This window comes from Bos javanicus, chromosome 11 (genome assembly GCF_032452875.1).
Source record: "Bos javanicus breed banteng chromosome 11, ARS-OSU_banteng_1.0, whole genome shotgun sequence".
NCBI classification, from domain to species: Eukaryota; Metazoa; Chordata; class Mammalia; order Artiodactyla; family Bovidae; genus Bos; species Bos javanicus.
This window is the reverse complement of record NC_083878.1, coordinates 23,449,893-23,475,172: the sequence shown is the minus strand read 5'-3', so window position 1 is coordinate 23,475,172 and position 25,280 is coordinate 23,449,893. Positions and strand designations below refer to the sequence as shown.

At 36.2% G+C, this 25,280-nt stretch overlaps 1 long non-coding RNA gene across 1 annotated transcript in view; it reads right to left on the bottom strand.

Moving 5' to 3' along the window:
* The window catches only part of LOC133256517 (uncharacterized), a 262,308-nt gene that overhangs the window by 17,903 nt on the left and 219,125 nt on the right, over positions 1-25,280 (bottom strand). The window contains exon 2 of the long non-coding RNA XR_009739236.1: positions 5,387-5,431. This is a non-coding gene — a long non-coding RNA (uncharacterized LOC133256517). The remainder of the gene's footprint in view (positions 1-5,386; positions 5,432-25,280) is intronic.

Sequence of the window (25,280 nt, the reverse complement as noted above, 5' to 3'; positions counted from 1 at the left end):
AAGTTTATTGCCAGAAAGCATGAGAAGTGATAGTGAACCTCATCTTTTGTTCCTCAAAATAATTCGCATTTATCTGTTTGGGGATTGCTAAGTTGTGGGGGTTTTTTTGACAAGGAAAACCTAGTTTTGATTCTATTATTGCAACTTTTTAAAAGAAAAACTGAACAAAAATTATTGAATATTTTGGAGCTTTCATTTTGGTTACTTTATAAGTATATTGCCTATATTGTAAAGATTTATGGAAACTAGATCAAAACACATAAAAGAACAATACAGGCATGCAGCAAGTACTCAAAATTAGGATCACTCTTCAAAGAACTAATTCCAAAACAAATTGGGATCTTTAGAAGAAATGGCTTGAAGGGATCTTTGATCTTTTGTCAAAACTAAGAAATGAGGGGTTTATTTTTGTCACCATCCAATTCCCTCTTTTGAACCATTTTATTTTTGTGTGGTGGCTTAGTGCTTGTCATCCTTCTTGATTAATGTCTCTTCTAAGGAAAATTTTATAATTTATTTACATGACGCTATCTCATTAATCAGATTACCTCTGCCAATTAGTTACAGACTTTAAAAGATTAACTATATAATGGGAGGCTTCAGCTATTAGATGTCTGTTTTTGATCCAGTGTATATATGTGTGGATGGGTGGGGGCTGGAGAGAAGGAGTGAGCTCAGAGTTGATTTGCTAAATTTATACATCATGGATTACAACCTGGAAAACTTTACTTTCTGAAGGAGAGATTTGTGTTCTCTTTTAAGGTAAATTACATGAGTGATTGCATTCAGTGTATTTTCTAGGGACAGATTACAATGCGAAATATTTTTGAGTAGGTTATTACTTTACAGAACTTTTAAACGGTTTCCTATCCAAAAGTGACATATGATGTGCTATGCTTAGTCACTCAGTCATGTCTGACTCTTTACGACCCCATGGACTGTAGCACGCCAGGCTCCTCTGTCCATGGAAATCCTCCAGGCAAGAGTACTAGAGTGGGTTGCCATGCCCTTCTTCAGGGGATCTTCCCAAACCAGGGATTGAACCCAGGTCTCCCGTATTGCAGGTAGATTCTTTACCATCTGAGCCACGAGGGAAGAGGAGGTGATATATTAAACTATACAAAGCCTATAATCTTGTAAGATTTTAAGAAAAAAATGTTTTGTATTGAGAAATGGAATATTGCCCACCATTTCAATTAACAAAGGATGCCATTGTCATCATTGCAGCTACATCCAATGGTAAGCTGCGTTAGAAAATTCAGGAAGGAAACAAAGAATACTTGCCATCTAGCAGCCATCAGACTGCAGCCACCCCTGATGCTGAGCTCTGCAGAAACTCAGGATGTGAAAACACAGGGTACTGGACCTAGATACCTGAGATGCATATCAAGGGCATAATTTCAGCAAGCCCAGACTCTTGCATCTTCCCATATACAGAAAAGCACTAAGTTCCTGAACTTGAGACTTCTAGTTTTCCACAGTAATCTTTTGTTCCTACTCCCTGCTCTTTGTTACAAAACTCCTATATATCCTAACTTCCCTCTCACCTCCTCCTCTTAGGGTTACTTGAGATGCTGCATCCTCGTCTGAAGTCCTACACACTTCTGCTGAATAAAATATAATTCTCAACTTTTAGGCTTTGAATATTTTTTAGTCAAAAGGATTGTCCTAGACACTTAATTTTATTCACTTGCTTTTACCATTTCCAGGAAAATGTGCTTTTTGTTTTTCGCTCAGTGCTGACCAAATGTATTAAAAAGAAAAATGAAGCTGTAAGTTTGGAGCCTTAATATTTAAAGTCTAACTTACCAATAATTGGATACAGAAACACAAATGAACTCCCCCCCCCAATATTTCTGGGTTTAAAAAATACATATTACCTGTAAAATTAAAATTAAAGTTTTTTTTTTTCCCTTCCTCTTAGAAAACTGGTACAAGCATACCTAGAGGTCTTCTTGAATTAACAGGTAGAGAGCAGTGATTGGACAATTGATTTGGGGTGATAAATGATAATGATACTGAAGAGCAGCAGAAAATGTCATCTCAAAGTATGACTGTAGGAATTCAGAATATGTTGCCCCAAAACATTCCACTTTGGTATATTGATTAATCTGAGCTGTAGATACTTGAAAAACAATAGATGCTAGAAAACAGAAAGAAGCTTTCTCTGAACTTCCCTTAAAAACAGACTCTCCAAAAGGAACTCAGTTGTCATAGATCTTTTCCCCGAGAGATTCGTCAGCCAGGGAATATTGACTCTTTTCAAAGCAGAGGAGATTAGAAACAAATACCCCACTCAGGCAAACTTATCATAAACTGTTGATGGGGAGCAGATTTTGTCACCCTAAAATATTCTTCTTTAGCACAATGATTATTTTAGACTCATTATTTTGTTTAAATAGGAGACACAGGAGAGGTTCTGAAAACCAAATAAAAGTTAACACATTGAAAGAGGTATTTATGTTTATAAGGGACATTTCTATTTATGAGAATATCTCCCTCCCTGAATGAGAAGAGTGAAAATGAAAGTCTCTCAGTTGTGTCTGACTCTTTGCGACCCAGTGGACTAATCTCCAGGACAGAATATGGGAGCGGGTAGCCGTTCCCTTCTCCAGGCGATCTTCCCAACCCAGGGATCCAATTCAGGTCTCCTGCAATGCAGGCAGATTTGTTGGTGGTGGTGGTGGTGGTTTTTAGGTAAGAAGTGGATTTATTCAGATAGAGAGAGAAGTACACTCCACAGACACTGTGGGCCATTGCAGAAGGCAAGTGTGGCCACAGGTGGATTTTTCACTAGCTGAGCCAGCAGGGAAACCCAGGAATAAGGAAGACGGGGATGACCAAATCTCTAAAACCTAGCAATGGAGAAAGTACTAACAAATCTACATAACAACTATATCCTTCTTTACTATGTTTTCCTGATAATCTCCCATAACTGGCTCCCCAACTTACAACATCTTTCTTTTGTCTTGGGCTAAAGATGGTAGCTAAGGTAATGGCCTGGTCCATTTTGGAGAGTTACTCAATTTTCCTGGGTATCTTCCACATATTAGAAGGTATACACGTTATTAAGCTTTTGTTTGTTTTTCTCCTATTAATATGGTGGCTGTTTTATTACAGGAGTGTCTCAGTCAAGAACCTAAAAGGATAGAGGGAAAATTATTTTTTCTTTCCCATACTATCGCACCTCCCATTTGTTCTTCTACGGACCCATTCCTCCTCCCTAAAAATCATTTCCTATCCTTAGAGACCTAGATTTTCTCTCCCCATTCCATATTATGAAAATACTTAAATCTGAATTCCAAGACACTTCAGAAGTGACTCATTTTTCCTTGGGTTTCTCCCATGTATACATGAGGTAGATGTGTTAATGAACTTCTGTTTATTTCTTCTCTTGTTAATATGTCTTTTATTACAGGGGTCTCAGCTAAGAACTCCGGTGAATAGAGGGAAAATTACTTTATCTCCTATTTAGTATAATAATACCTATATCTCTTTTTATACTCAGTGCAGTTTCTAGCATCCATAAAAGAGTTTCATATGCCTATATGTTTAGATTATGGTTTATACTCCATGTAGTCTGAAGATTTCCTCCCTAGAAAACATCATATGCCATTGATTCAAAATAATTTCACATGGAAAAAGTTACATTTGTGAGAATGTTAATTTGAGTAGATGCACCTGGAGGCTTAAAAAAAAAAAACATTATAAAATTAAAAAAAAAACCTTACTTGAAGCTGTATGTGCAGAATGTATATTCTTGATTATTTTATATAGTTATTGGTACTATTCTGAAATGATTACTCTTCAGAGTTTTAATTCCTACCCTCCTCTGATGGCATGCTGGAACTGATCACACAAATATAAAATTTAATCTTCTTCCAAGTCATGTGTTTTACAAGTGCAATTTAACTTTGGGCCATTACATTTAAAATTAAAGGATTCCAACTGAAGGGAAACATATTTAGACTGTATGAATTCAAAGACTTTTCATTTCCTTAAGCAGCATCTAATCAAATCAATATATGAAACCTAAATACTCTGTATTTTCCCACCATTTCTCTTCTCTCTCTTCCACTGAAACACGGCCCCTACATAATAATGATTTTGGACCAGTTCCCCACAGACTGCTGCTAACAATACCTCACAGTTCCTTTGTTGAGTTGCTTTTAAGTTTAAAATACATGATTTAAAATTAGTGCAGATCTTTGCTGAACTTTTTCATTAAGAAGAAAATGTATATGAGAGAAAACATTTATGAAAGAGACCTGTAATAAAGTACTGCTATCTAAAATACCCCAAAAAACTTTTAAAACTCAACAATAAGAATATAAAGAACTTGATTAAAAATATGCCAAAAACCTTAATAAATACCCTACAAAGACAATATATAGATGGCAAGTAAGTACATGGAAAGATACTTCACATCATTTGTTATCAAGGAAATGCAAATTAAAACAATAATGAGACCACTATGAACCGTTTAGAATGAACAAAATTTAAGACACTGACAACATCAAATGCTGATGAGGAAGTAGAGCAACAGGAACTCTCATTCATTACTGGTGGGAATGCAAAATGATACAGCTACTCTGAAATACCGTTTGGCAGTTTCTTGAAAACCTAAATATACTCTTACCATGTCATCAAGTGATTTCAATCCTTGGCATTTACCCAGAGAAGCAAATTAGTTGAAAACATATGTCTACACAAACACCTGCACATAGATATTTATAGCAGCTTTAGTTATAATTGTCCAAATTTGGAAGCAACCAAGATATCCTCCGGTATGTGAGTGGGGCTAAAGTACAGCATATCCAGACAAATGAATATTTAGCAACAAAAAGAAATACACACAACAAACTACGTAAAGACCTGGGAGAAATTTAAATGCATATTACTAAGTAAAAGAAGTCAGTCTGAAAAGGCTACATACTGTTTAATTCCAGTTATATGACATTCTAGAAAAGGCAAAGCTATGGAGACACTAAAAAGATCAATGGTTGCCGGGAGTTACAGAGAAGGAAGAAATGAATAGGTGGGACACACAGGATTTTTATGATGGTGAAATCATTGCGTGGTACAATAATGGGGAATACATGTTCTTATAAATTTTTTTCCACACCTATAGAATATACCATGCAATGAATGTAAAGTATGCACTTTGTGTGATAATGATATGTCAATATAGGTAAACAGCTGTAAATGTACCACTATGGTCAGGATGTTGATAATGTGAGAAGATAATGTGTGTGTGTGGGACAGTGAATGTATGAAAAATCTCTGTATTTTCATCTCAATTTTTCTGTGAATCTAAAACTCCTCTACAAATTAAAGTCTATTAAAATATATTTATGCATATATTTATATAGGCATATACATTTACCTTCAGGAACTTCTGTCTGTGATGTGCTGGCAAATGTTTAACAAGCTGAAAGTAAAACAAAGCAAAAAAAAAAAAAAAAATCACTAATTTGTACTATCTGCTGATGTGGGGAGGAAGGTGTTTTCCTTTACCCTCTGTTTCTTCTGGATTGTTTAAGAATCAAATTGACATGAAACAGATTAAAAGGAAATTTAAAAATACATATAAAAGTTTAATGACATGAAAAAAACCCATAAAAACTTAGAAACTTGCCAAAATACCCCAAATCCTTACTTTAAATACCATTTTCAGAAGATGTTGGAGACAGTAGTTTTGAACTCAGAAGGGGAGGAAGGTAACTGATATGGATATGGAAAAACAAATGTTGGGTAAACAAATGTTTGCTGGGCCCTGCAGAGACAATGGGACATAGGGTGGACTCTGATCTCTAGGTTCTGTCTAGTTACCCCCACCAAACCTAGCCCAAGTTCTTTGCAGAGATCTCTAGTGATAGCTCTATTACAGAGACAGGCCCTCTATTTACATTCTTCAGGCAGCTAAGTGTTAGTCGCTCAGTTGTGCCCAACTCTTTGCAACACCGTAGACTGCAGCACACCAGGCTCCTTTGTCCATAGGGATTTCCCAGGCAAGAATACTGGAGTGGGTTGCCATTTTCTTCTCCAGGGGATTTCCTGATCCAAGAATCAAACCCGGGTCTCCTGCATTGCAGGCAGATTATTTATCATCTGAGACACCAGAGAAACTGAGGCAGCTAAGGTGGAGATTAAAAAGAAAGAATTCCTGCACGTTCGGTTTCTTAAAAATTATGAACTTAAATTAATCCTTATGCCAGATACACATTTTGGAGTGGCAAATTTTGCTCCCTTCACTGATTTCCATGGTGTAAATAATTCTGTCTTGGCCAGTTCCTATATATCAATGTGATGTCACTGAATGAGAGGTTGGGAAAATATACATGATAGCACATTATATTACAGTACAGTGGATCTTTGAATAACAGAGTTTAGGGCTGCACAGTAGAAAATCCATATAGAACTTTATAGTCAGCCCTCTGTACCCTTGGCTCTGAATCCAAGAATTCAGACAACTGTAGACTGTGTCACAAAGCAGTCTGTATTTGTTGAGAAATATCCACATAAAAGTGAAACTACAGAGTTCAAACCCATGTTGGGTCAAATGTATTTCCACCATTCCCTTACATGATACAACAATGTAAGTCACTTCAAGAGCATTCAGTTCAGTCACTCAGTTGTGTCCGACTCTTTGCGACCCCATGAATTGCAGCATGCCAGGCTTCCCTGTCCATCACCAACTCCCAGAGTTCACTCAAACTCACGTCCATCAAGTCAGTAATGCCATCCAGCCATCTTATCCTCTGTCGTCCCCTTCTCCTCCTGCCCCCAATCCCTCCCAGCATCAGAGGCTTTCCAATGAGTCAACTCTTTGCATGAAGTGGCCAAAGTACTGGAGTTTCAGCTTTAGCATCATTCCTTCCAAAGAACACCCAGGACTGATCTCCTTTAGAATGGACTGGCTGGATCTCCTTGAAGTGCAAGGGATTCTCAAGAGTTTTCTCCAACACCACAGTTCAAAAGCATCAATTCTTCGGCACTCAGCTTTCTTCACAGTCCAACTCTCAAATCTATACATGATTACTGGAAAAACCATAGCCTTGACTAGATGGCAAAGTAATGTCTCTGCTTTTGAATATGCTATCTAGGTTGGTCATAACTTTCCTTCCAAGGAGTAAGTGTCTTTTAATTTCATGGCTGCAATCACCATCTGCAGTGATTTGGGAGCCCCAAAAATAAAGTCTTCCACTGTCTCCCCATCTACTTCCCATGAAGTGATGGGACCATATGCCACAATCTTAGTTTTCTGAATGTTGAGCTTTAAGCCAACTTTTTCACTCTCCTCTTTCACTTTCATCAAGAGGCTTTTTAGTTCCCCTTCACTTTCTGCCATAAGGGTGGTATCATCTGCATACTGAAGTTATTGATATTTCTCCTGGCAATCTTGATTCCAGCTTGTGCTTCTTCCAGCCCAGCATTTCTCATGATGTGCTCTGCACATAAGTTAAATAAGCAGGGTGACAATATACAGCCTTGACGTATTCCTTTTCCTATTTGGAACCAGTCTGTTGCTCCATGTCCAGTTCTAACTGTTGCTTCCTGACCTGCATATAGGTTTCTTAAGAGACAGGTCAGGTGGTCTGGTATTCCCATCTCTTTCGGAATTTCCCACAGTTTATTGTGATCCACACAGTCAAAGGATTTGGCATAGTCAATAAAGCAGAAATAGATGTTTTTCTGGAACTCTCTTGCTTTTTCCATGATTCAGTGGATGTAGGCAATTTGATCTCTGGTTCCTCTGCCTTTTCTAAAACCAGCTTGAACATGTGGAAGCTCACAGTTCACATATTGCTGAAGCCTGGCTTGGAGAATTTTGAGCATTACTTTACTAGTGTGTGAGATGAGTGTAATTGTGCAGTAGTTTGAGGACTTCCCTAGTTGCTCAGATGGTAAAGCGTCTTGCTTACAATGCAGGAGACCTGGGTTCAATCCCTGGGTTGGGAAGATACTCTGGGGAAGGTAATGGCAACCCACTCCAGTACTCTTGCCTGGAAAATCACATGGACAAAGGAGCATGGTGGGCTATAGTCCACGGGGTTGCAAAGAGTCAGACACAAATGAGTGACTTCACTTTCACTTTGAGCATTCTTCGGCATTACCTTTCTTTGGGACTGGAATGAAAACTGACCTTTTCCAGTCCTATGGCCACTGCTGAGTTTTCCAAATTTTCTGGCATATTGAGTGCAGCACTTTCACAGCATCATCTTTCAGGATTTGAAATAGCTCAACTGGAATTCCATCACCTCCACTAGCTTTGTTCATAGTGATGCTTTCTAAGGCCCACTTGACTTTATATTCCAGGATATCTGGCTCTAAATGAGTGATCACACCATCATGATTATCTTGGTTGTGAAGATCTTTTTGTACAGTTCTTCTGTGTATTCTTGCCACCTCTTCTTAATATCTTCTGCTTCTGTTAGGTCCATACCATTTCTGTCCTTTATCCAGCCCATCTTTGCATGAAGTGTTCCCTTGTTCAAGAAAATCTCTAATTTTCTTGAAGAGATCTCTAGTCTTTCCCATTCTGTTGTTTTCCTCTATTTCTTTGCATTGATCACTGAGGAAGTCTTATCTCTTCTTGCTATTCTTTGGAACTCTGCATTCAGATGCTTATATCTTTCCTTTTCTCCTTTGCTTTTCACTTCTCTTCTTTTCATAGATAATGATAAAATGTAGGAAAATAATTAGGAAGTGACATGTTTTGAGTATTTATAATTTAATTGTAAATTTTATGATTTTATTTTAAATAATGTTTGCGTTTAAGAATTTCCTTACAAAATCAGTGGAAACTGAATGGTTCTAGTGGGCAAGTACATTCTGGCTCTAGCACGCCACTGGAAAATCTAAATAGAGGGAAGTGCTAACAACTGCACTTTGGGTTTAAACAGAGAATGCTACTCACCATTCCAACTCTACAAGGATTAAGTTGCAACCCACTGCAGTTGCTCAATGACAACACATAGGAGATAATTCAGGATGGCAAAAAAAAAAAAAAAAAACTGGACAAAGCATTCCATACTTTATGTATATGGACCCCTAGATTGTTCAGAAGCTTATTTAGCAAAGAATTTCAAGACCCAGATTCTTCCATCTTCCTCTCAACTACAAATTGGGACTTGCCAAGAACACTTGCCAGAGACTGAACAACAACAAGGGCATTTTCCATTTGCTCTGCAGAGATTTAACCCTGTGACGCTGCAGCTGTTGACTTCCAGCACACTCTGAGGGATTTCAATGTAGAGAAAGGCACGTTGTGCTCCAGGGATTCTTGTGGAACAAGTCTTTAGATAGTTAGATATTTTCAGGAAATGATTTCATGATCCCAATCCTTATTGTTGTTCAGTCGCTCAGTCATGTCTCCTTGTGACACCATGGACTGCAGCATGCCAGGCTTCCCTGTCCTTCACCGTCTCCCAGAGCTTGCTGAAACTCATGTCCATTGAGTCGGTGATGGCCATCCAACCATTTCATCCTTTGTCATCCCCTTTTCCTCCTGCCTTCAATCTTTCCCAGCATTAGGGTTTTTTCCAATGATACTGCCAGTCGCATCAAGCAGCCAAAGTATTGGAGCTTCAGCTTCAGAATCAATCCTTCCAATGAATATTCAAGACTGATTTCCTTTAGGATTCACTGGTTTGATCTCCTTGCACTCTGAGGAACTCCCAAGAGTCTTCAACACCACAGTTCAAAAGCATCAATTCTTAGGCACTCAGCCTTCTTTATGGTCCAACTCTCACATTCATACATGACTACTGGAAAAACCATAGCTTTGACTAGATGGATCTTTGTTGGCAAAGAAATGTATCTGCTTTTTAATGTGCTGTCTAGGTTGGTCATAACTTTTCTTCCAAGGAGCAAGAATCTTTTAATTTCATGGCTGCAGTCACCATCTGCAGTGATTTTGGAGTTCAAGAAAATAAAGTCTCTCACTGTTTCCATTGTTTCCCCATCTGTTTGCCATGTAGTGGTGGGATCAATTAAGCCAGCTTTTTCACTCTCCTCTTTCACCTTCATCAAGAGGTTCTTTAGATATTCTCCACTTTCTGCCACAAGGGTGGTGGCATCTGCATATCTGAGGTTGTGGATATTTCTCCCAGCCATCTTGATTCCAGCTTGTGCTTCATCCAGTCAGCATTTCTCATGATGTACTCTGCAAATAAGTTAAATACGCAGGGTGACAATACATATAGCTTTGACATACTCGTTTCTTAATTTTGAAACAGTCCATTGTTCCATGGGTTCTAATATTGCTTCTTGACCTACATACAGGTATGGCAGGAGACAGGTCAGGTGGTCTGATATTCCCATTTCTTTAAGAATTTTCCATAGTTTATTGTGATTCACAGAACCAAAGGCTTTGGCATAGTCAATGAAGCAGAAATAGATGTTCTTCTGAATTCTCTTGCTTTTTCTATGGTCCAACAGATGTTGGCAATTTGATCTCTGGTTCCTGTGCCTTTTCTAAATCCAGCTTGAATGTCTGGAATTTCATGGTTCACATACTGTTGAAGCCTGGCTTGAAGAATTTTGAGCATTACTTTGCTAGCATGTGAGATGAGTGCAATTGTGTGGTAGTTTGAACATTCTTTGGCATTGCACTTTTGCATTTCAGTCCCCTATGATGAAAAATACATCTTTTTTTTTGATGTTAGTTCTAGAAGGACTAGTAAGTCTTCATAGAACCATTCAACTTCAGCTTCTTTGGCATTAGTAGTTGGAGTGTAACTTGGATTACTGTGATATTGAATGGTTTGCCTCAGAGACAAACAGAGATCATTTTGTTTTTGAGACCACATGCAATCTGCATGTCAGACTCTTTGTTGACCATGAGGGCTACTCCATTTCTTCTAAGGGATTCGTGCCCACAATAGTAGATATAATGGTCATCCCAATCCTTTTATCTCTTCATATTGCCTTGTGAGTAGCAGAAAACCTTCTGTAAAGTAAGCACTTGAGTATTGAACTCCCCCTTCACTAAAATCTTACATATTGACTTTTCCCCACTCTCTCTTTGGAGCAGTCTCTCAGAGCTCCTTAAGGTGTTTCCAGGCTCATTTTGCCCCCCAATAAAAGTTAACTTGCAACTCTCAAGTTGTGCATCTTTTTAGTCAACATAAACACACACTTAAAATCAGTAGAATCATGAACTTGAGATATCTTACTTTTTGTGTGTGATTAGCAAGCCAGTTTGCTACCATTACCAACTACTACTCTTTTCTTAGGAAATTGGCTATTTTCTGATTTCCCTATTAAAGAGGTAGTGGTTTTATGATATTAAAAATGAAACATAAGAGACTACAGAGGTATTAGAAACTGAGCTTCCTTCTAATATGCATGTCTCAGGGTCCTAAAAGTTCAGAAATTTCACAGCAACCCTCATTTCAATAGCTGAATTTAAAATAAGTGAAAACAAGGAAAGCTTATTAATGCAGAATAAACTTTCAATTTTAGATTCTGGTGTTCATTTCTTGTTTGCAGTATTTTTATATTCATTGAGAGGACATTTTTATTAAAATTAAATTGTTAAATTTCCAAACATAGATGCCTAAGATCTCCTTCCCATTCATCAAGTATTTCCATCCAACCTTCTCATCTGAACAAAGATTATCAGGAATGGTACTCTCAGGTCTTTTATGATGTTAGAAACACACAGCTAGCTCCTTTATTGCTTCCTTTATTTTTTATTATTTGCTTTGGAAACAGGTTGTGTTGGAGATCATCTCAGCCATCAATATCATCCACTCTCAAGATGAGTGTGTATCTGTGGTGTGTGTGTATGTGTAGACATTCTCTTCATGGAATTTAACATTAGAGTGCTCATGTCTGATGGTAACTGCACCCAAGGGTCTCTCTCTCTCTCTCTTTCTTTTCTTAGTAGCTAGGTAAGTTATTAATCACTAAGCATGACTAAAAATTATTTTAAAAGAAGATTCAATGACTCCAACTGGACTTTAAGTACAATTAAAAAAAAGAAATCTTATATTTTCTCTGTGAAAGTGCTAGATTGGTATAGATTGGTACCAAATTTTGAGGAAGTCAATTTAGTTATTTTTTTAATTTTCAACTTTTATTTCTACTAATTTTATCAATAACAGCTGGCTATATATATATATATATATATACACATACATACATATATATATTTTTTGTTGTTGTTGTTGTTGTTGTTTGTTTGTTTGTTTTTTCCTAATCCATGCATCAGATTTTCTTTCTCGGAGAACAGGAAGGAAATAAAGATAGCACTGTTGAAATACTCATGTTACCTTACACAAAGAGGAATGTTTACTGCAACTTTAATTTTGGGACAATTAAGCCTCTGTAACACTTTTAGTTGCCAGTCAACATTTACCTCTGTATTTATTCAGACAGTGTCGGGGACAGCTCCAAGATGGTCTCCAGTGAACTCTGCCTCTTGGTATTGATGCTTTCTGCTGAGTGTGCTGTGCTGTGCTGTGCTGTGTGTGGTGCTAAATCGCTTCAGTTGTGTCCTACTCTTTGTGACCCTATGGACTGTGGCCCACCAGGTTCCTCTGTCCGTGAGATTCTCCAGGCAAGAATACTGGAGTGGGTTGTCTTGTCCTCCTCCAGGGGATCTTCCTGATCCAGGGATCGAACTGCATCTCTTATGTCTCCCCCACTGGCAGGCGGGTTCTTTACCACTAGCACCAACTGGGAGGCCCACTACTGAGTGTAGGCTTTACCTGATGGTGGCTTCCAACAAACAATGGACAACAATAACAGATGTCACTTTTGTAATTAAGTTACAAACATATTACGATTGTAGTTATTTGTTTTTCCCCCTTTGGACTTTCATCTCTCACGCTATGGCTCACTTGCTCTATGAGAAGCCAAGTGACATGTTGTGAGCAGTCCTATAGAAAGATCCACATGGCAAGGAACAGATGTTTCTAGCCAATTGCCAGTGAAGACATGTCAAAGACTTGTAAGTGAGGTTCAGAGCATATCAATGGCTCATAGTTAAACCTTGTGATACCCTGGCTAACACCTTAAATACAGCATAATTTGACACTTTGAGCCAGTGGCACCCAGATAAATGCTCCAATTCATTATCCACTTATGATAATGGATAAGAAGTGTGTGTTGCTTTAACCTGCTAAATTTATGGTACTTGTTACTCAACAATAGATTATAATACCATCAGATTCTCTGCTTTTCTAATAAATCTCCAATGAATTTATATATATTTTTCTAATTCTAATCTGTTCTATCAATTAATACATATAAACTATAAGTCTAGGGAAAATATGTGTCATCATAGTTTTTGGTACTCTTTTATTTCTCATTTATGTTACAAATTAAATGTAAAGAAGACTGGGGATTTCAGGCTAGTCTTTTTTATTTTATCAAGCTATATTTTCTTTTAGGAACATTAGGTTCTCTCAATGAATAGCAATCTCTTAAGAGAATATAGTTCTTTGAAATAGATTAGCATAGACATCTGCATAAACTATTTTCTTAACTACAGAAAAGAATCAATAATAAAACTAATTATTTTAAATCATATTGGCATCCTTTTGTTAAAAAAAAAAGACTCTTCAATTAAGATTTTCATCCTCAAATAAGCAAGACTCTTAATAGGTAAAGAAATGAGAAATTGAACTATGTTAAAAAGAATATTGGATAAGTTCTGAGTCAGGCAATGAAAGCCTTCCCATAAGACAAAAAGTCTTAAGAAGTCAAAAGTGGATTTTTATTTGGATACATAGTTTCTAGAAGGTTTTAGGAAGTTGAAGATATACTATTTGATTGTTTCTCCAATCTTGCCCCAGTAGGGTGCAGTAGAAACTCTCTACAGCAGTGGTTATGAAAGCAAGCCCTGTTGGGTTCCAGATCATGGCAACCATTCCTTGTGTCCAATTACTTGTTTGTAGGGAATAGACTCTAATCTTCATGACCTTCCCTGAGTCCCAAAGGACAAATTCAAACAATTGCTAATCAGGGAATGGGGAGGATACAGAGAAAAAGGAAAAGCAGCCAACAATGGTGCAGTCTTGGGGCACAGTCTTGATTCTGCCTCAAAGGATACACATAATATCTTTTGAGCTCTTTATAGAACTAAACTCCCCAATTAATGGAAAATGTCAGCATTCTTCATTCCAGAGAAGCCCACCTGAGGCCAGATAAAGCTCATCAACAGATTGGACTTCCCTGGTGGCTCAGACAGTAAAGCGTCTGTCTACAATGTGGGAGACCTGGGTTCCATCCCTGGGTTGGGAAGATCCGCTGAAGAAGGAAATCGCAATCCACTCCAGTACTATTGCCTGGAAAATCCCATGGACAGAGGAGCCTGGTAGGCTACAGTCCATGGGGTCGCAAAGAGTCAGACATGACTGAGTGACTTCACTTTCGTTTTTTTCCTTTCCTTTTAGTTGCTCAGTCATGTGGCTCAGACTGCAGCTATCAAAATATTACCTGAAACCAGATTAAGGGAGTGCAGGCTTTGTACACACCCTAATCTTAGCAACCCCACCTTGAACCATTGTTATCAAAACTCCTCAGTGATTCCTCCCAGGTTGGGACAGGTTTTGACAGCAGAAGCCTGCTGTCTGTCTCTTTGCCTGGTAAAGCAATCAGTTAGCTCAGTGGCTCAGTCTGACTATTTGCAACCCAATGGACTACAAAAAAGAATCTAATCAATCTGATTTCCGATTTGACCCTCTGGTGATGCCCATGTGTAGAGTCATCTCTTGTGTTGTTGGAAGAGGGTGTTTGCTATGATCAGTGCATCCTCACCTAGAGCCAGACATCCTGGAATGTGAAGTCAAGTGGGACTTAGGAAGCATCACTATGAACAAAGCAAGTTCAGGAGGTGATGGAATTCCAGTTGAAGTATTTCAAATCCCAAAAGATGATGCTGTGAAAGTGCTTCACTCACTATGGAAAACTCAGCAGTGGCCACCAGACTGGAAAAGGTCTGTTTTCATTCCAATCCCAAAGAAAGGCAATGCCAAAGAATGCTCAAACTACTGCACAACTGCACTCAAACACCACGTCTAAGGAGTGGTGGCTGCGCAGGCGCAGGAGGGCCTAGAGGAGCTACTCCACGTTAAAGGTCAGGAGGGGCGGCGGTGAGGAGATACCCCTTGTCAAAGGTAAGGAGCAGTGGCTGTGCTTTGCTGGAGCAGCCGTGAAGAGATACCCACATCCAAGGTAATTTATTTATTTAACTTATATGCAGAGAACATCATGAGAAACGCTGGACTGGAAGAAACACAAACTGGAATCAAGATTGCCGGGAGAAATATCAATAACCCCAGATATGCAGATGACACGACCCTTATGGCAGAAAGTGAAGAGGAATTCAAAAGCCTCTTGATGAAAGTGAAAGAGGAGAGTGAAAAAGTTGGCTTAAAGCTCAACATTCAGAAAACGAAGACGTGGCATCCGGTCCCACCACTTCATGGGAAATAGATGGGGAAACAGTGGAAACAGTGCCAGACTTTATTTTTCTGGGCTCCAAAATCACTACAGATGGTGACTGCAGCCATGAAATTAAAAGACGCTTACTCCTTGGAAGGAAAGTTATGACCAATCTAGATAGCATATTCAAAAGCAGAGACATTACTTTGCCAACAAAGGTCCATCTAGTCAAGGCTATGGTTTTTCCTGTGGTCATGTATGGATATGAGAGTTGGACTGTGAAGAAGGCTGAGTGCCAAAGAATTGATGCTTTTGAACTGTGGTGTTGGAGAAGACTCTTGAGAGTCCCTTGGAATGCAAGGAGATCCAACCAGTCCATTCTGAAGGAGATCAGCCCTGGGATTTCTTTGGAAGGAATGATGCTAAAGCTGAAACTCCAGTACTTTGGCCACCTCATGCAAAGAGTTGACTCATTTCCCAGCATCAAGGTCTTTTCCAATGAGTCCGTTCTTTGCATGAGGTGGCCAAAGTTTTGGAATTTCAGCTGCAGCATCACTCCTTTCAATGAATATTCAGGACTAATTTCCTTTAGGATTGACTAGTAAAGCAATAAAGCTATTCTTTTCTACTTCACCCAGAGTTCTGTCTCAGATTCTATTCAGCACCAGTGTACAGAGGCTGCATTTTCAGCATCAGTAATATATTTTAAAAAGTCAGTTTGAAGTATATATAAAATTTCTAGTCATATTTGAATATTTGATGGGAAAATACAAAAAAACTTATTTATACATATTGTGGAATGATTATATTCACTATTTCTAGAGAATTTAGTTCTAAATTTAAAACCATGGCATACAGACTTTTAGTTACTATAAACTTCCCTTAAAAATGGAGATCCCTGGCAAAGAAATGTCACATGAAATAGAATTATGGGATAAAAAGTTCCGTCAAGTGCCTTGGGACATACTCTTAATTTAGAAGTTTATCTTACAGATAAATCTCAGTTGTAAAACAGGAAAAGCATTTTGCTAAATATTTTCTGGTAATAAATAACTGTGCAGTAGAGAAAAGTTCAGAGGCAGAACCTTCAGAAGGAAGTAAGTTTCCCTCAGTTTTATACCTCAGAAGAGACTTTCTCAACTTCTTTCACAAGAAGGATAACATTGTTTTCTAAAATAGAATTTACTGAAATTCTATTTCAATAGAATTCTATGTGGTAGCACATTTCCTACCACAAAATATTTCTTGCTTAAGGAAAGTGTTTATAAACCTAATATTAAGAAGTCTTTTTATGCTCAAACTGATTTGGTTAAATCAAACTAATTTGCAACTTCCTATACGATTAATTTTGATTTTTAAAAATATTGCTTTTTATTGTAAAGATATTTACTACCAGATATCTGTAATCATTGTAAGAGATAAATGATAGATAATATAGATAATACATAAGTATATTGATAATTTGTAGATGTACCTACATTTGTACATTTAGCTCTTTCTATCTATCGTGTAAAGGTATTTTTAACCTTAAAATATACTTCTAGACCTAGCATTATAGACTAACGCTGAGAACATTCAGTTTATGTATCATTTTAGCATTTTTCTAAGATTTTGCAAAGGTTTCTTTACTATTAGAATAGATTTGATAGTATTTTCAAATGTATGGGAAGTTCTCAAGGGAATTGAAATCTGTGGAAAAGAATTATGGCACAATAATAACTGTAATGAAATAAAATGGATAATCATTTCCTCAGAATATTCAATGCACTCAAAACAACATTTCTTTCAAACTTGAGACATAATTTAGTTTGTCTTGTGACACACATAAATTGCAAGAATATATTTTAAAAATAATCTTGTAGAAAATAAGGATAAAATTTTTAAAATAACAAGTTTTATCTGATTTACAATTAATGTAGCCTACCAACATTACTTTTTATTTCCCCCCAAATTTCTTTTTCCTTGCTCAGCACTACCAGCAAAGCTCAACATGAGGCAAACCTTTATATGAGGTTTAAATGTCAAAATGAACTTTCCTTTAAATTGGTCTATTTTGCAATCTGAAGGCTTTTTTCTCCTGAATGAATGGTTGTGATTGCAAATTCAATTGATATAAAAAATCTAGTGCTTAAAAAAAATAGAAAACCATCAGGACATTTGACAACAAATTAGTTTTTATACTACGCTTAAAAGGAACAATTACTCAGTACCTTGAAGGAAAGTGCTTAATGGACAAAATGACCCAACAGGGACTAAAAACACAATCTAAAAAGCCAGAAGAAAATCTGCTGTTTTGGATAATGTGACAGAAATAGCATTACTTGGAAAAATTTATTTTTTATCTAATCAATTGTTTGTTTTTTCCTTCCTCAGAAAAAATATTCTAATTTCAATACAGAGCTCTCACTTTATCTTCCCATATAAGTTATTTATCTAGTTTAACTAATGAAAAAGCTCTTTTCTGATTCACAGAAAAGGTACAGTAATTTTGAAGTAGGATTATATTATTTTAAAGCATACTGCTTAAAGAAAAGAATCTTTCCTCAAACCATTTAATGCTTCTCTTCATGGCCCAACAAATATTTGCTTTTCCATCTCTTTGTCAATTGCCTTCCTCCTCTTTCAAGCCCAGACCACTAATCCAATCAACCTCTTTTGTCTTGCTGAAGATGGTATTCAAGGTGAGGGCTTTGTGCATTTCCCCAATGTCAGGTCCCATGGTAGGCTGCCCCCAAATGTGTTTCAATAATATATTGATTATTTTGAATTAAACTTACTAAAGAAATAGCCAACACAAGAGGGACACTCAGATTCTCCTTTCTGTTTCTGTGAAGGCAGGAAATAAGCCTCTCATGTGAAAGGTGTGCTCCCTGCATCTGGAGGCAGAAAGACCCCCTTATCACTAGAGACAGGGATTTTGAGATGAGAAGTCTTTTATAAACAAAACTTGTTACCTCTGTAAGTTACTACCCCAAGACCAAATTCTGTTTAGATTCTTCACTGAGTGCCCAAAGTCTAAGTTTCTTCATCCTGTCAATACCTCACAACTTTATTGTTCCTTCATCTAAAAAATACAGAAGCTATCTATTTTGATCACTTCCTAGGTCCCATTTTTTATGAGAACTTCATACACATCAACTAAAATTTCTTTCTTTTTTGTTAATCTATCTTATATCAATTTTAGTCCAGCCACAAGAAGTCAAGAGGGACAGCATGAGATATTCCACCTTCCCTGAGAGTTACTCTGTTTTCCTGGGTCTCTTCCATGTATACAAGTTATTGAACATTTGTTTTCTCTCCTCTTAATCCATCTCATGTTAACTTAATTCTTCGATCAGCCATAAGAACTTAGAAGGATAAAAGAAAAATTTTTCCTCCTGACACACTAACTCATATATTTAAAAGATTTCATATAAATGCCTCTTTTGATGGATGAGGTTCATAAGAAGTTATCTTATCCTCTTCAATTTCTTATGAATGTACACATTTTAAAGCTTTAAATCACATGTTTAAAATTGAAAACAGTAGTAGATTGGTGTCTAGCAAGAATATATGTCTTGATTATAGCTATAATAATATAGTAAGTAATGGGGAGGGGGAAAACTTCAAGAAAAAGAATTAAGTCAATGAAAACAGAGAAACTAGAAGTTGAGTGATAAATATAGAGCTGTGATATACAGAGGTGATAGGATTGAATGATAATAGGCTTGAGAAGGACAGAGAAGATGCATGCATTTCTCTGTATCTACTTATTTTAGGTACTTGATTAGGCATCTTCTATTTTTTATAATAGAATGATAAGAGTAGATGATTCATTTACAACTGAGCCAACTGTGGATAAATGATGTTGCTTAGCCCAAAGCCACACAGCTTATAAGTTTTAGATCCAATTACTTGTAGTATATGGAGAAAATGCTTACTTAAAGTTTACCTGGGAAATTTAGAGAAACTTACCATTATACAAACTTATGTTCATGACTCCAAAACTTTCTATACCTAATAGTATCATATGAGCAAATCAACAATGAGATGTGAAGTATTATAAATATGTGTGGGTAATGGGATAAGGAAGGAGCACGGGCTATAAGCTAATAATGAAGTTGGACTAAAGGTGGGTTGTAATTAAATTTTCTTGGCTAAAATATTTAGAAAAAGTTAGGTAGAATATATTTACAGAAAAGTCAAGGTTTATGGTAAAACATATTCAGATCAGATCAGATCAGTCGCTCAGTCGTGTCCGACTCTTTGTGACCCCATGAATCGCAGCACGCCAGGCCTCCCTGTCCATCACCAACTCCCGGAGTTCACTGAGACTCACGTCCATCGAGTCAGTGATGCCATCCAGCCATCTCATCCTCTGTCGTAATCCCTCCCAGCATCAGAGTCTTTTCTAATGAGTCAACTCTTCGCATGAGGTGGCCAAAGTACTGGAGTTTCAGCTTTATTATCATTCCTTCCAAAGAAATCCCAGGGCTGATCTCCTTCAGAATGGACTGGTTGGATCTCCTTGCAGTTAGGAAACTACAGAATACGTTTTGAAGTGACATGGAAACATGGAGGCTTTTTCTAAGTCTTTCAGATTTATGAAATACTTACTACATGACAGAAATCTGACAGTTTCTGGGGTTACAAACAGGTGAAGGAAGTCCTGGCCCTTGGTAACCTTTTATTTCAGAAAGGGTAATACAATCAATAGGCAAACAGATAAGAAAATAATAACAACTCTGATAGAACTGAGCTACAAGCTTATCTGAAAGTCACCATTTCAGGCAAAAGGAAGAGTCAATGTACATAAGTTAGCCAAAAATGTGCTCAGAGTGTTTTAGCCTTCCAAGTAGACCTGGAATGTATGACAGAGTTAAGTTTGCCAGAGGTGAGAGAGAAAGCAGATGAGTATTAGGGTGGTAGCTTGGAGGAGCCCAGAACATGTAGAGTCTTATAAGGTATTGCTTGAATTTTGCTAATTACTGTGAGAATTCATTAAAGGATTTTTATATGAGTGACATAATTTCACTCACATTCTGAAAGATTCATTATAGGAGTAGAGAGCAAGAGCACAAAGAAAATTCCAGTTATAAACTATTGCAACAATCTAGACATGAGGCAATAATGGCTTGGAATTTAGTTGTAGAGGTAGAAATTCTGAGATTGGTTAAAAAAGAGATATATTTTTAAACTTAAGCCAAAAGAATTTACTGATAAATTAGGTATGGTACATGAAAGAAATAGAGGAAAGATAGAATACTCCAACAAATGAAACAGGGTAGATGAGGAGGAAAGGATTTGCGAGTACTAAGAAATCAAATTGTTAAGTTTGAGGTGAGTATTAGATATTCAATGGTAGATATGAAAGTTTAGAGTTCAGAGGAATAGTCAGATGTAGAGATATAAAGTGGGAACTCCTAAGAAGACAAATAATATTTACTCCTCCTGTAAGATTGAATGGGGTCTCCCACAGGGTAAGTGTAGGTAAAGAAGAGAAGTCTGAGACCTTAGCCCTTGGACTTTCCAACAGGTTAAAAGGAAAAGGAAAAACAAGCCAAAGAAGTAGCAGCAATGAAGGCAGGAGGAAAATCAAGAGAGACTGATGTCTTGAAAGCCAAGTGAAAAAACGAGTTGGTGATAGAGTAAATGATCAACTGTCTTGAGAACTAAAATCACTGGATTTAGCAATCGGCTAGTAATTGTTGACCTTAACAATAGCTGTTGGAATTGGTATGGAAGAAGGTCTAATTATACTGGTTTGAAGAGTAAATGAAGGATAATGGAAGCACTATTTTAGAGGAGTTCTTTTATATAATGTTGCAAAGAAATGGGCATGAATTGGAGCAGAATGTGGGTACAAACACATATTTTATTTTATTTTTTTTAAGTAAGTCTTTACTGACTTTGTTACAATATTTTCTGCCTTTTGTTTATGTTCTTTTTTTTTTTTTTCTGGCTGTGAGACATGTGGGATCTTAGTTCCCCGACCAAGAATCGAACCCACATTCCTTGCATTGGAAGGCAAAATCTTCACCACTGGGCCACCAGGGAAGTCCCCTACAAACACATATTTTAATACAGCACATATTATGTCAGGTTTTTATCCTAGTTGAAATAATCCATAAAAGATAAAGAAATGATAATGTAGCAGAGGGAGGAGAAATTGAATAGAGAAGAGAAAATGAAATGTATTCTATGGAAATATGAATATTTTGTCCATAATAAAAAAGAAGTAAGTAGATTGGTAGATGTGCTCTTAGGAGTGTTTACAGAAGTTCTCTTTGAATACTTCTATTGGGGTTCACACTATGTATCTATTGTCCCTAAAAAGTACATCAAAAATCCATAGAATTAATTGTAACTTTGTGAAAAACATGATTTTTAGGTTAATCAAGAACTTTCAGGTCTTTTTCTCAAGTCAGTACTTTAAAAAATATTTTAAATATGTAATAATAATTTTAATATGTATAAAAATTAATATAAATAGAAATGCTGATAAATATAGACAATTATTTAATGAATTCCTCTTTTCTGATTTGTTTTCAATTTTTATGAATGATATTAATTTTTCTCATGTTCTATTTTCTAACTGAAGCATGTTAACTTCTCAATAAATGCAGCTATTATTAGGAAAATAGAATGGAAAATGTAATTTCTTGGTTGACATCACTTAATGACAGTGAGACTTCAGACATCCTTTGTTTTTATGCAAATTGAGTCTTCAAAATTTTGTTCAATTGTGGAAAAACATTTTACTGCACATAAAACCTGAGAAGAGCCAACTTCATTCTTGAATAGTAATCCTCCTAAAAACATGTCCTTAGGAAGATATTCACACATATGTCTGTTACTAAAGGGCTTCATTTTAATTTTCAGGTAAGGTCACCTAAATGAGCCAGCAGGATTTCCTAAAACTTGGTTTATTTCCTGATAAAATTCTATACTCTCAAATCATGCACTGCTATGATTGAGGTTACTGCTTAACTCTAAATCTACTGATTTGGGGGGAAATAATCAACAAACTATTGACTTTGTTATTATAGTGGGAAAACTCAGACCAAAGAAAGAAAATATTTTAAGTAGATAAATAAGTCCTAATGCTCAAGTTACAACTCTTGACATGGAGTCAACTCTGACATGCTATTGTAGAGAAGAAAACTTTTCCTTTCTTCCCTTCTAGGTTCCTTGGCTGGTCTAATAATTTAATTGACATCAGGCAAAATAACAGGAGAAAACCAAATTTAATTTCTATATACAGGAGTACATAGAAAGATGAGATTTAAGGAAGGGAACAAAGCAGGCTGTTTGTATACCTTTTTATAAACAAATAATAAATTCCTACAGAACTGAGTGACAAAAACTTCTGGGTACAAGGAAGTGAATGAGTAAAGGAGTAACAAGGTTTGTTTATAGACTCTTCTTGGCCTTGAACTCCCTACTCAGGTGATAAAGATGTCTCTCTACCTCCTGGTACAGGAAGGGTACTTTTCATATGGGAGTTTTATTTCCTGCTTTCAGGGGGACAAATGAGGGTCAGAAAGTCCTTTCTAAGTCAGTTGTTTCTTAAGTAACTTTATTCAAAATAATACGCCAAAGTGACATATTTTGGGAGTGGACTGCTCTGAACCTCATCATTATTTAAGCAACAGGACAAAGCTTCTTCTCAAAGAAAAGACCAAAACTTAGAAAGGATTATGTCACCACAAATCTTTAAATTATTTTATTTTAATGTTGTTTAGGATATTCTTGAAAGAGCAGCTAATGATTTTTTGAGCCACTGGGTATCTGGATATATGGTAATGCTCCTCACCTTCCAGACGTCCAACAGTTAATTGAAGAAACTAATACATTTCCACCACCATCTAAACTGAGACATTCTAAGTTATGGAAGCTCAGAAATAAAATCAAAATTGTGGGAAATGGCAGAAACTTCAACATCCGAATATTGATTTTTTTGATGAACAAGTATTAGTATTTATATTTCAGTAATTTATTAGACAGCAGGATAGATTTCTTAAACCATTATTCAAACAAGAAATTTTAAAGGGAGCTTTTCCAAGCAGGGAATAACCAACCACATACATATACTTCATTTTTATTTCTACCTTTTAAGAGGATACTATTAGTTAGGGAGAGAATATTGCTATCTTTGCAAAAAGAGTGAGTGTATTTCAGTTCTAGATGTTTTTAGATTTATATAGGAAATGTAACCCTGAAAGATTTCTGTTTTCTCTTTTAACACTTATAAGTAAAACTTTGCTTTTATTTATCTGAAATGATTTCTCGAAGACATGGTTATGGATATAGACATATATATTTCTGCATTTGCAAAATCACTGTAAATGAAACACACTAGGGAAATTTGTATTTTTTATAAATTAAGTATCTATGGAAATAAAAACAAAACATTTATAAATTAATCTACACACAATGCTTAAAATTTTAACCTGCTAAATTTTAGATCCTAGATATAGCTTTTCTATAATCATAAACAAATCAGGAGAAAACCAATAGTGAGTTCTTATAAAAGCATACACACATATCATTTTATAAAGTTGATAGTCTTCTAAAAAAATCACTCATTGGTCTATTATTATTATTGCTATTTTGAGATTCATAACTTTTTTTTTGTGATTGAAGAACAAGAGATATACAAAAGAAAAGTATTTCTTGCTCTGAGAAGCCAGGCTATATTATTTTATTTTCGGAAAAATTATTAATTTCAGTGTTCTTTAAAAATGACTAAAAAAATAAAGGTGAGCTATTTGAATCAGTTCTAATGAGGTGGATGAAACTGGAGCCTATTATACAGAGTGAAGTAAGCCAGAAAGAAAAACACCAATACAGTATACTAATGCATATATATGGAATTTAGAAAGATGGTAAAAATAACCCTGTATGTGAGGTAGCAAAGGAGACCCAGATGTATAGAACAGTCTTTTGGACTCTGTGGGAGAGGGAGACGGTGGGATGATTTGGGGGAATGTCATGGAAACATGTATAATATCATGTAAGAAATGAATCGCCAGTCCAAGTTCGATACAGGATGCTTGGGGCTGGTGCACTGGGATGACCCAGAGGAATGATATGGGGAGGGAGGTGGGAGGGGGTTCAGGATGGGGAGCACATGTGCACCCGTGGCGGATTCATGTTGATGTGTGGCAGAACCAATACAATATTGTAAAGTAATTAGCCTCCAATTAAAATAAATACATTTAAATTAAAAAAAAGAAATAAACTCAGAATTAAAAGAAAAGAAAAAATAAAAGCATCATGGAAATAACAAAAGCAGGTTTTAGTATACTGAGCGTGTTTTCATACTTTATGCTATAAATAACCAAAATATTACATACTGAAATGATACCAAGGAAGAAAAAAATTCCAGGAAAATATTTTATTTGGGCAGATTTTGGGCTATATTTATAATATATATATGTATATATATAATATATATATGATAAAGTATGATAAAGAAAAAGTATGATAAATAAAAATATATATATATATATTTATAGAGAAAAAGGCTGTTACACAGGGATTAATTTTTCCATGTATATTTTCTTTTATTTAAGAAAGGAGAGCAGTAACTAAAATTGTGGTCTTAAAAATACCAATGCTTAATTAATGCTTTTCTCTCTAGTTTGACTTCCCATTCATGGAGAACTGAAAATAGAGATGATTTATTCTCTCTTTTAACACCCACCTGAAAGGAGATAGTGAATCAAAGTCTAATTTTTGTTTGTATTTATTTGAATTACTCTATTCAACATAATTTGAGAATGATCTGTTTTTTAACTACAAGCATTTATAAAGAATGAATTTTGAAAAGTATGATAAAGAAAAATAAAAAGGTCAGAAATATAGTTTAGAAGTATTAATTTTCATCATTTCTCATT